Genomic DNA, 10,362 nt, shown 5'->3' with positions numbered 1-10,362 from the left:
GCGGGTTCCGTGAACGAGATCCTCCAAGTAGCACGGTGCCGGAACAACAGCTAAGGTTGTTAACTCGGAGCTTTTGACGCCACCGGAAGCTAAGTGCATTATCTTTTAGGGGGGCATGAATATCAAAAATGATAACTCTCGGGGCACGCTGTTTGAATTTTCATCGCAGCTATCATCCGCGCGGCCATAGCGACGCGTTCGTTTGAGAACTTGCGTTTCTCCTAAGGGAATTCGGGTTTTAGGAAATCTTGGATAAACTGGAAGATTTCGGTAATTATCGTTGTTCATTTCATTTGACACTAGAGCTATCGAGCAGTCACTGTTTCGAATTTTTCTATAAAAGGTCTAATAGTGCGCCTATTAAGATTTCGATTGAATATAATATAATTTGCATATCTCGGAGTCAATTTCTTCAGTAACTCCTCAGAAGAGGTTCTGTTAGGTTTTCGATAATTATAAAAGAAACATTCTCGAATATTGGTGGTTACAGTGTTAATTGAAAGTAAAGAAGAGAATGAGGTATGTTGTTTAGTAAAAAAGTTCCTTCGCAGCCCTTCATTTACCGACATGACACATAGAACCCTTAACCGAACGGTCGGAAGGGAGTTCGGTGCCGAAGTTCGCCGAAATAGCAACTCGATAACGATTTTCTTGGAGAGAGCAGCGTGTCGCTTTTTTCGAAGAGGAGAAGTTTCTCACCAAAACGATTTCATTTTCCGTTTTTCCCTATGACCGGAAGGGAAGACCCTCGAGCCCTTCGATATCCGCTCGAAGTTTAGAAAGTTGGCAGTGCGACGGAGTGGTTAACAGAATTCTTCTACTTAACGCGAACGGTGAATCAGGTACACAGGAGTAACGGGCAGATAAACTTTCCAGTTCGGACGGGGAGCCAGATTAATTCAATATGGCGGCAATTCTTGGATAATTTCCAAACCGCGCGGCGAACGTACCGTGAGGTGTACATTCCAAGATTCCATCTACGTTTCGGACTAATACCGGAATGGAAGGTATTTCTGGGTGGGTGCTGGTGCAACTGGAACAACATGGAAACTTCAATCTGTCAGCCTTGCTTTCTATTACTCTTAGGTTTCCTGAGTGCAACTCCGACTAGTTTTCCTCCTCCGCGACCCGTTGCTGTGTAATTTGTACATCTAAACTTCGCTGATCTCATTCATAATGTGTTAATTGTGCCTAAATACCAGGAACGGAAATTAATCTGAAAATATTGGGAACACTTTTAAAGTTCCAGTTGTAAACTGAAATTCAAATAAGTACAGAGTAGCGTTTGGCTCAGATGAAAAGGATGAGCAGAAGGAATTAAGGATCGTGGCTGCGTGCAACGCAACCGGACAAACAGCGGTAGATCAATAGCTTAAAGAGCCAAATCTATGCAGAAAGCAGGGCAAACTACTCCCGGTTGGAGTTCGCTGATTGGTTAACAAGCTGAATACCCCGCGTAACATTTCGGACCGTCACCGTGCGCCGATGGTAGGAAGCGATAGGCGGCCGGCTGCGAATCGGAGCGCCTGAAACTCGCCGGATTCGACTTCTCCGATATTGCCGGCCCTTTGACAGAGGGACGCGTCGAAGTTACGTTTTGCGTCGTGCTATTACATAGACGTACGTACAACGGACAAATCTATCGGCACGGTAACTTCGGTATCAACGGCGCGCGCTACGAGCAATTTCGTTTCGCTCGGTTCACCCGTGCAACAAAGACCCTTGCTAGTTATCGTCCGTACACAATTCTATGCGAAGCACAATATTCAAACGCCACGGTTGACTTGCGAACGATGCAATTATTTTTTTAATCGCGTGGACTGAATCCGAGTCGAACGTCAATACCGTACTCCCATTCCTGTGTTCCTGTGTTCCTGTTTTCTACAAAACTTTTTCTCCTTCCATTCGTTCGCTGTACATTGAAATTCTCAGAAGGAATATTGTTTATGAAGTCTAATAAGGGATATTGTTTCATAACTTCGTCTAAGTCCGCCTTACAAGTTTGCGATATCTTCCAGTGTACATAATGTAATACGAGTATCTGGTATTTACGGGTATCGTGTAGAATCCCTTGCACAACTTCTACAGAATCTCCAAAATTCATCTTCCCATATAAATCTAAAATACTTCCTTCCTTTTGCCATATGAAACTACAATATTTCCTTCCTATACAAGCATTCTACTCTAATGGAAGAAGACATAGACTTTTCAGCTTCCAATTTGGAACAATTCATCCTACGGTAGCACAACAGTCTCCTAATCAAAAAGAATCGTTAGTCAATCTATTCGAAAACTTAGCTACCCAAACAAGCCAGACGAACCATAGCATCCCGTATTTGATAAAATCCCGGAACTCGAAGCGGCGAAGTTATGAAATCGTTCAACAACCCGTACCCGATTTCAATTTAGAGTTTCCTCAGAGAAACAAACTGCAGGACGGCCAACGGACGGACGGGGAAAGAGGGGCGAAGCAGGGATCCGCGAGCTGGCCGGGGGTAAGAATTCATGGCTGACGTGCTCGCTCGGGTTGGCCAGGGCGTTTTTCAATTTCGTGCGGAAATGTTCGTGCGTGGCGCCGATAAAACAACACGGGAACAAGGAGCGCCGGACGACGGGGGCAGGCGCGAGAGCTTGTTATCGGCATCAATTTCGAAATATCGGGAATCTTGGCGTGCTCCGCAGCTGTGTTCCAGCCCCGCCAAAAGGAGGTCGACGCCTTCCCTGTGGAGACAAACGTTTTACCTGGCGGCCTCGCCAATCTAGCCTCTTTCCGTCGGCCGGATTTCGTGTGCGCGCACACGCTGACATGGCTATCGCCGGCTTTATCGCGGCTCCGCGCGTATAATTGTCGGCTACCGTGCGCACGGAAATCAGCGGGTGTCGTCTGGAAACGAATCGGACGCCGCTAGAGAATCGGCTTCCCCGCGGAACGATTTTATACGTGGAGCCCGAGGTTCCCGGCGCGCGGTCTTCGCAGATTTTACGCGGGGTTTTATCGCCGTGTTAATTCCCACTGCGCCGCGCTTCGCGAACGCCACCAGGAATGGACCGGCGACTAAAAAGGAAACAGGTCAGGCTGAACGTGGCTCGATATCCCAGTGAAAGATCATTCTGAAGAAACAATTGCCGTTTCAAGCATTCGGGAATTGCTGGCTAGCAAAGTTTGCGAATTTTCTTTCGGGAAGTTGGCGAATTTTCTTTTATTTTTCTTCAGAGAGAACTACTTGGACGGTGAGAAATAGCGATTGCGTTTGTTTATTAATTGTCTGATTTGGAATATTTTTTTGACATGTTCGAGTTTGTTTGAGAATATCGATGGTATATTTTCTTCTATTCCGAGGTATTGCTCGTTCCATTTGTACGGTGTTCCCTCTTCTATCATTAGACGACTGATTATGTGTCCGCTCCCCTAGCAGACACAATGCTCCCCATAAAGGCGTATAACACTGCGAGTGAAGCTCCACTTGCGGGCCGCGTCGAAGTATTTCAATATGGTTGTGATCGAAATGGAACTAGCTATTGATGGTCAACGATATCGTGGCTCCCTATCAGTTTGTATTCGTGGCATTGTGTTTCTTGACAGATTGTGTTGAATTGAAGGCGTGAAATATTTGCATACTCGTACATCAGATACATCAAATTCAATACTTCGAATGAAAAGAAAGCACTATACTCTGATTTATGAAAGAAGAGCTCTTGTAGGTAGATCCGACGTTTTCCGGGATTGCCGCGTACTCACGCGTCGTCGACTAATCGACAGCAATCTACCTGCCTGAACTCGACCGTATTGCCCGTATGAAATTTTGACAAATAAAATTAAAGTTTAATATACATTTTTATTTGAACTGTAATATTTCTAAATAAATTGTTAATCGTTCAGGATTAAACGGCTCCCCACCGAAATACACGGTCAGGCCTACCTTCAAGGGCTCCTCTTTTCTAAAACAAAGTATAATCTCATTTATTTTGAAAAAACTATCACACCATGAATAAAGATCTATAACACTATTTTTTAAATCAATCTTGGAATCCCAACATCATCCACAGAAATAAGCAATTCACATAAGATTATTTATCGTTTTGTTTCAAACTTTTATAATAAAAACTTACATAATCACAAGTTTTTCGTTGCTTCGGACCCAATAAGATATTTACATGTGTCTTGTTAGGACAGACAGGTATAAAACTGTCCACAGCTTGTTACAACTATCGACAAGCACAGTCTACGTCCGTATCCACCCAGAAATCAGCTCCACGTCTCCCTTGTAAAAGTTACAACGACACTGTTTGCAGCTCGGCCGGCAAAACACAATGCAGCATGGTGCAAAAAAATAGAAATTTCCTGACGCGTCGCCGGCGTAAAGAGCGGCCTTGAGGAAAAAGTCGATTTCGTCGCGACTATATCGAAACCGAGCGGGAACGACTCGCGGTTCTTTCGACAGGCGGGCTTTCACCGAACCATCGAGTCCTACAGGCTGCGCGTCGTTATCGGCGGGTTCACGTGCGAGGCGTAGCTGATGAATGGTCCCGCGTCTGCAAAGGCAGGGCCGTCACGCGAAACGTTATTTATAACATCGGCTTGGAAGCTGGTACGTCAGTTGGGACGGTGTTTTCTTTTTTCCTATTCCTTCCTTTTTACATTTCTTTTTTTAAACGAACGCTCGACCGTCCGCGCCGTCAACCGACGTCGTGAGACGGGAACGACAGCTTCCATGAATTTCGGATTGTTCGGCACGATCTTCCGCCTGCCGCCCTGTAATTGAAATGGAAATTTCGCAACGGCAGATCGGCCGTAGCAAAAGACGTTTGCTTATTCTTTCATGAATGAGATCGCTGATTCTTCAGTGAGTAAATTTCAGTTGCGGGGAAGAATGTTCTTGTTGTGTGGAAAATAAAAGAAAGACGAAGCCTTAGAAACGAACATATTGAAAATTGTCTTGAATCACCTAATCACCGCCGTTTGAAAAGTTTACAATATTGAAGTACTGAATTCTGAGAGATTATTGTAGTAATTCTTATCAGGTGAAACGGCGTTTACATAATTTGCTGTAAATCAAGAAGATACGATGCTGTCAACCATTGCATGGAACAACCGTTCAACAATACCTTAAGAATTCTTTGCTTCGTTTACATCGAAGGAAACCTTACATCTATAATTGCGCAAGCGTTATAGGTGCTGTTATTTCATTTCCGATGTTCCCGACGAACATTGCATAAACGTCTCATTCACAATAATATAGACGTACCTGTCTATAAGAATGGTTAATAGGAAATTTCCTCACAGACAAAACTTACATTCCTCTCATTGATATTTAAAGCGTCTTCCTCGAATGCTTCCTTCATTAACCAATAACTGAACTGCACAGTTTCTCGGAATAATTATATCTTCAACGGTTTCACCGTTCGCTAGCCGAGATTCATTCGAATATCAGATTCTCAGGCGAGCTACGGGAGTCCCGGGGCGTTTAAATTCTCCGAGGGTGTGTAACAATCTTCTTATAAGTCGGGATTTCTGGCCGGGGAAAGGATTTCGAAACTTGCCGGTCCCCTATGAATGAATTACACCAACGCCATCCCATAATTCTCGCACTCGATACCCGGAGCGAGCGTACGGGAACGCGCGGCACGGGCCGCGTGTATTCATTGCGCGAAAAGCAGAAGTTATTACGTCGGTGTGACACGTGCGCGAAATTTCACCGGCAAATATTTCACAAAGGCCGCGGGGTTATAAAGTAGATTTCATCAAACTTTCCCAGATAGTTGTTAAGCCGAAGGACGCCGGGCCCTGTAATACGAGCGCAGCGCCACACCCTGGAGAACGTCATTTGTTTCCACGCCAGTATCGTCAAAATATGATGCGTTCAGGGTAGTAAGAGTGGACTTAACGAAACTCCGTTCTGAGGTAAACGCGTATCAACTCTGCGGACGAGAATTTTTTAAGCTTGTCGAGACTATTTCTATGGAAATGTGAATTGTAGATTGAAACTGGGATACTCGACGAGAAGAGAACCATGTATCCATCTTTGGGTATTTGAACAATCGAATTAATCACACCTTTCCGCAAAAATAATTTCCGTAGATTTCTATAAAACTGAAAATTACAGATCGTAACTTTAAATATTTAAAAAGAAGAGAACCGCGTGTCTATTACACTGTCGAACAAATTTTGACTTATGTTAGTTTTTGCAATAGCCACTATGTAATTCTTATAGAGTTCCTTACCCTAAATACGAATCCGAAAACCAAATTACTGGGTCAGGTCCAGTTTTTTAAAAAACTGGGATTATGTAAAAACGGTCGAATTTTTCAGAAAACCAAGTGTTACGTGAAAACTAAAAACGATAGGCTGTTAAAATTTATCGCAAAAAATAAAGGAGACTTGCCCGATCACGTAGCTATAAAAATTTTGAATTTTGCCTATCATTAAATGTTTGTAAACGGTGATCAAAGTTTAAAAAAGGGTAGATGCGCGTACTCAGACATTTCTGAAGGGGAACCCCCCCGTGGGAAGCGTGACATCGGTTTTTCTTTTGGGCAGGGTAAGAAAATGTCCGCGAACGGAACTTTCGCGCCACACGGCCATCGCTCGCCGGCCACAGCTTTGCAGGGCCGTGTCTACGCGCTGTATAGACCTGGACTCCGGTCAGTTCTTATATGTATATATAATGTTTAATTGTTTTATAAATTTTCATCATAGTTATGAGAAAGCTTTTCACGATCGTTTCGTTTTAAATAATTTGCTGTTTAATACGTGAATACATATATACGAGTAATATTATTACGATGATTAACACTGAAACTATCGAATTAGTCAAGATGGTCGGTATAAATTTTATTATCTGTCTTTTAAAAACTAATCAAGTTTACTGGAATTATAACGAATATTCGAGTATACTCAGTAGTGTTAGTGTTAATTTAAAAATACTTCCAGTAAACATCCATTGTAGATCGTACTATGTTTAATAGTTTATGTTAAATTTAATACTGAGAAGGATATCATTAGATGTGCCATTTAAAAAATTGATTACAATGATGTTTTTCCTTTTAGAAAACAAGCAATTTTTATTTAATATTATAATACAATATTATTATATATATAAGTAAGTTAGGTAGGTTTGGTAGGTAGGTTAGGTAGGTTTAGTAGGTAGGTTAGGTGGGTTTAGCAGGTAGGTTAGGTGGGTTTAACAGGTAGGTTAGATGATGATAAAATGATCCCAAAGGTTTAAATGATTTCTGTAAGAGCTAACTCAGCGCAATGTGTTTACAGAAACAACATTTCCAATTTTCTAAATGAAGTTCTTACCAGAACTCTGAATGTTGAAACATGTTTTTCATTTACAATATCTGTTCTACTGGAAAAAAATGTATGAAAGATACTCTGAACTGAGAATATGTTGATTTCCACGGATCAAATAGTTAAAATAAAAAATTCCTCATAAAATGTTGAATTCGTCCTTGCTGCCGGGAACGTCGTATATTGTATCTACCTTCTTTACATATTTCGCACGCTGGCCTGTCGGTCCCTGCGCGCACGGGCGCACATTCGAGCAACCCACCCGCCACCCACCGTCGTCTAATGGTATCTGATCGCACGTGACGCGCGATGAAAATTAAAATTACGACCGGATTTTTCAACCTGTCGCCCGTAATGGTCCTTCCCCTTTTTATTCGTTGTGTTATGGAACCGCTCTCTTCCGCATACATCGCCGCGACGATAATTCTTTCTCGAGTGGGTAATTTAGGCTTTGCCCGACATACTCTTACTCAGGCCTGATAATGGCTTCAAACTGTTGATAGCGCGTTCTATCTTGGTTCTTTTTTTATTCGCCGTTATATTCAGGTAATCGCGATTACCATAGTAATTGTGTCTCTCGTGTTTTATGGCGTGCTCCCGTTGCAACGGGTTACGAGTTCGTTTGATGAAGTTTCGTGTATTGCGAACGTTAACGGAGGACGGATCTTTTCGGAAGAATCTTTAATTATATTATGCTAATTAGACGATCCCTTAATTGCTGGAAGAATTGCGGATACCGTGGACTTACATGATAAACAGTCTTAGGTCTGGTGGAAATGAGCGATACCTTTTTATACGCGCATCAATCTCTCCGGTTTACGCATGCACCCTGGAGATTCCATATCTGCTCGGTACAGATATATTACCTTTATACTGAAATAGCTTTTAGAGCAGATATTGTGAGGTATTGAAGTTGAGAACAGAAATTACTTCTTGTCTGCTGTAGATAAACGGATATTTTAATATATTCAATCTCTGGATTTACGTTTATAATCATGATAATACACGACCGAATGACATTAGTAACTTTTATTTTAATTTTGAAAAGTACTTGTTTCAGCGATTAATTTATGTTTAAAACGATTAATAATTAATTTCTAAACCTTTAACTTTGTGTTATCTCGAAAACTGATCGGTTCATCTTTCCTCCTCTTTCATCTCTGTGACACTTCATGTTAATTTCAGTTGAGTGTATTGACAGTATCCTATGGCAGCCGAACAATAATTTAACCGTGCTGTAATAATACCTCGACAACCAACAAGCTACCCGTGTTTTCATCCTAAACTGATTTTCTCATTAACACTTCACATGCGTAGACAAACTGAAATGCAACAGCACCGTTAAGAAAATGTGAAATAACAGTAAACTATAGATTTACAGAACGAGCTAATGTGACTCGTATTGATTTTCATAAACGATATTTGGTAAATGTTTAGGTCGATTTTTATCGATGTAGATACGCAAATTGTCTACTTTTAAACGTCCAACTTCCAACATCTAAATGAACGAATATTCATTCCTCTAAAAGTTATACAACACACTGTACAGTAAATACCCGTAAATCTAGTTTTAACTCTTTGCGGACGAAGATTCTTTGAAACGTACAAAACCTTCAGCAGATCGAGCTAAATTATACATCAATTCGTTAATTAATAGAAAAAAAGGAACCTGCACGCTGATCTCTTGCTGTTTGACTAATTAAATCATTCGTTCGCGACTCAGTCTTCCAAATACGGACATTTCATCTCGTCGAAATGTCGACATTCGTCCGCAAAGAGTTAATCCATTACGTCTTATAATCACTTGATCCAAAACTCGGACAAATTTGTGACGCTGATAAGCTCACTGTCTCGTTATACTGTTACCACCAATTCATTTTAACTTCGGATAACCTCTCGCAGAGGCTTCTAGGCTTGTTCAATATGCCTTCCGCGTCGAGCATATTTTCTTGTCGCCCCTATTGACAGCACGGCTTCTCCGCGTAACTCTTCGCCGACACATTTTAATATCCATCGATCTTGCCGCGATACAGAGTGACAAACACTAGGTGAAAAAGAGAAAGGAAACAATCCCACGAAATTAGGGTAGGCGTATAGCCAAGGTACGGTACTCGATGAAAGCTACGATGAGAATGATACATAAAAACACATGACCCTGTTTTATAATGAAAGAGTTCGCGTTGAAGCCACGCGTATAAATGAATCCAGTAATTGCTATACAATACAAAACATTTGCGTTTACAACATACTTCTTTGGTCATGTATCACCGTGCGGTGCTTGAAAACAATTAGACTGCGAATTTTTATGCATTTACAGAAAATATGAGAGTGAAGAATTGCATAAAACAAACACGATACGGAAAGATGTATAAAATATTTAGAGTGCAATATTTTCATAGTAAACATGAAAAACCTCTATTTGAAAGCAACTTGTCGATAGACATCTTTCTCTATTGTAATTCTATTTTCCTTATTGTCTTCTTAAATAGTTGAATTTTCATAATGATCCTTAATCTAACGATAATTATCGTTTCAGAAAATTATAATTATCCAGATTCAGTAACATTCAATAGTTCCATTACAAACACACCAAAGAAATTAGTATATAAATATTCTATCGTTGTGATCAACGCACAGCTCTCTTACCTTGTGTCGCGGCTCCGCTAAAAACGCGCCCCTACTCTTATTGGCGATACATACATAATCGAGTTTGGGTGATCGTCGATGGTCAACAGCGTCGCGTGTGACACCGGACGTAACGCGCTCTTGCGTGTTCACTTTCATCTGGTTCATCTAACAACAGGAGTTAATAGCGTGCTCGGCGATCATCGCCGGCAGATTTACGCGATGGGAAAACAAAAGCAGGGCGCGGCGTTTGCCGTGAGCTACTGAAAATCTGCGGCCGAGGGTAAGACTGCTCTTTCGAGCTTCCTTAACGTGTTAATCTCGGAAGCGTTGCCAGATAGTGGCGGGCATAATGCCGGAAGATAAATAACCGGCTACTTTATGAAATACAATTCGCATTCGAACAAAGCAGTTGTATGGTTTGGGCACTGGGAATTCAGTTT

This window comes from Nomia melanderi, chromosome 3 (assembly GCF_051020985.1).
Source record: "Nomia melanderi isolate GNS246 chromosome 3, iyNomMela1, whole genome shotgun sequence".
NCBI lineage: Eukaryota > Metazoa > Arthropoda > Insecta > Hymenoptera > Halictidae > Nomia > Nomia melanderi.
Note: the sequence above shows the minus strand (reverse complement) of the source record.